We start from the raw sequence: 3,021 nt of genomic DNA on the forward strand, positions 1-3,021 counted from the left end.
AAGCCATTGTAAATTGCTCTGAGTTCCAGAATGTTTATTGGAAGAGAGGCCTCCTGAGGTGACCACCGTCCTTGAAATCCTGCCCCCTGGGTTACAGCACCCCAATCATGGAGGATCGCATCCGTTGTTAAGAGAATCCAGGCCTGAATTCCAAAATGTCGACCCTCCACTAGGTGAGAGGTCTGCAACCACCATAAAAGGGAAATCCATGCTTTTGGTGAAAGGGATATCCCCTGGTGCATGTGCAGGTGTGAACCTGACCATTTTTCCAGCAAATCCTGCTGGAACGGATGGGCATGGAACGCCCCGTACTGAATTGCCTCGTAAGAGGCTACCATCTTGTCCGGCAGGCTGATGCAGAGATGCACCGAGATTTTCGTAGGTTTCAGAATGGAGCTCACTGAATAGTCAAGACCTTCTCCATAGGAAGGAACACCTTCTGAGACACCGTGTTCAGGATCATCCCCAAGAACTTGAGCCTCTGCAATGGTTCCAGGTGCGATTTCTGTAGATTGAGAATCCACCCGTCAGTAGCCGTGTAGTCATGGCGATGCTTTCCAACAACCGAACCTTGGATACCACCTTATGAGAAGACCGTCCAAGTATGGAACAATGGGCCTTATTCAGAGTTGATCGCAGCAGCAAATATGCCAGCAGTTGGGCAAAACCATGTGCACTGCAGGTGGGGCAGGTATAACATGTGCAGAGAGAGTTAGATTTGGGTGGGGTGTGTTGAAACAGAAATCTAAATTGCAGTGTAAAAATAAAGCTGCCAGTATTTACCCTGCACAGAAACAAAATAACCCGCCCAAATCTAACACTCTCTGCAAATGTTATATCTGCCACACCTGCACTGCACATGACTTTGCCCAACTGCTAACAAATTTGCTACTGCAATCAACTCTGAATTACCCCCAATGTTCACACCCATCACGTGGAGTTGTAGCATCATCTCCGACATCACCTTTGTGAACACCCATGGTGCCGTGTAGAGGTCAACGGGCAAGGCCCGAAACTGGAAGTGAGTATCCTGCAGTGCAAACCTGAGGTAAGCCTGATGAGGTGGCCATATCGGGATGTGATGGTACGCATCCTTGATATCCAGGTATACCAGGAATTCCCCTTCTTCCAGGCCTGAGATCACCGCTCTCAGGGATACCATCTTTAACTTGAATACCTGTATGTAAGGGTTCAGAAACTTGAGGTTCAGAATAGGTGAAACCGAACCGCCCGGTTTTGGTACCACAAACTGTTAGGCGCCGAGGGTCCGCTCGTCAGTGCGGCCGGCGCCTAGCAACGGGGACGCCACTGTCGGATCGTGTTCCCCGTTGCTGGGTCTAAGTTTATATCATCACTGGTTTCCTGGCTGTGTAGCATGCAGCTGCACGGCATGTTGTAATTATCACTCATCTGTTTCCCTGGCCATGCAGCTTGTCAGCTGCATGGCATTTAAATCCAATCAGCCTCCAAACAGCTGATTGGAAGACTCTCTGTTAAAAGCACTCCCAGGACTCCTCACAGACGCCGGTGATAGCTTCCTGTTTGCCTGATTCTGCTGCAGAGAGAGTTCCCAGTCCCGGTCTGTTCGTTTGTTCCTGTTCTCAGTGATCCAGTACTCGGAAGTTACCATCTGTTCCTGGAGTCTGACCGAGCACCTTTTACATCTGGTGGTGTTCGTGAGTCGCGGCGCAGCCGTGTGTTGCGGCTTGTCCGCTACTATTTATTATTGTGTTTATTTTGAGTTCTGGTGCTTTGCGGAGGATTCCGCTTCCACAAGATCCACTCTGGTGTCCAGCGGTGCCGGATAGGAGTGTCGGATCCGTGGATCCTTGGTTGTCCTTTTCCCTGGCGGCTAGTCCGCACATACCTTTTGATTTAGTTAAGTTAGCTTGTAACCCCTGGCTTGGTTGCTTAGTCAGAGGGCCCCTTGTTATCTCCCTGTCTCGGACTTCCCCTTGTCTCCCATTAAGACCTGCGGGGGCATCGGGGTTGGGCAGACATAATCCGCCCTTCGAACGCGGCTGCCATGGGCTCAAGCAACCATAGTCTCGCAGGGGATTTCTGATAACACGGGCGAGACAACGGAGTTAGGGCGCCAGGGGTTACTAGGCTCTCCAGCTCCCACAACCTGTATTTCATTCCTGTACTCAGATCTCTGCCATAAGATCTTCTCCAGTCTGGAGTACAGGAATCGTAACATTATCACCGGCCAGACAAAAGAAAAAATTTCAAAAGGAGTTAATTTTTTCACTTATCCAGTAGGGAGAATTTTGTCGGCCTCATGAATCCCACCGGTGTTGGGCCAAATCCTGGCCAGTTTTTGGTTAGTCAGATTCAGGAACTTACCCAGATGGTTCAGGATCTGTCCCTCCGGGTGAGCTCACAGGAAGATCTGTTACGGACTTCCCCGAGGGTCATCCCTGAACCAAAAATGCATCTGCCTGACCGTTTTTCTGGGGATAGAAAACAGTTTTTTAATTTTAAAGAGTCTTGTAAACTGTATTTTCGTTTAAGACCAGTTTCCTCAGGTACGGAGGCTCAGCGGGTTGGAATTATAATTTCTCTGCTTCAGGGGGATCCTCAGACCTGGGCTTTTGGTTTAAAGACAGACGATCCGGCCTTATCGTCTGTAGACGCTTTTTTGAAATCTTTTGGGCTATTGTATGACGACCCTGATAGAGAGGCATCCGCAGAAAGTCAGTTGCGTGCTCTAAGACAGGGTAGGAATCCTGCAGAGAATTATTGTACGGAGTTTCGCCGTTGGTCGAACGACTGTGGCTGGAATGATCCTGCCCTGCGCAGTCAGTTTCGCCTCGGCTTATCTGAATCTATAAAAGACAGCCTCCTTCAGTATCCCGCTCCTGAGAACCTTGATAAACTCATGGAGCTCTCTATTAAAATAGATCGTCGGCTCAGAGAGCGGAGGACTGAGAAAGGGGCATCTGTAGTTTCTTTTCCCTGTGTTTCTTCCGTTCCGATAGACATGGAGGAGCCTATGCAGATTGGTCTCTCCAAATTGTC

Source organism: Pseudophryne corroboree, chromosome 10, assembly GCF_028390025.1.
Source record: "Pseudophryne corroboree isolate aPseCor3 chromosome 10, aPseCor3.hap2, whole genome shotgun sequence".
In the NCBI taxonomy this organism is placed as follows: Eukaryota; Metazoa; Chordata; class Amphibia; order Anura; family Myobatrachidae; genus Pseudophryne; species Pseudophryne corroboree.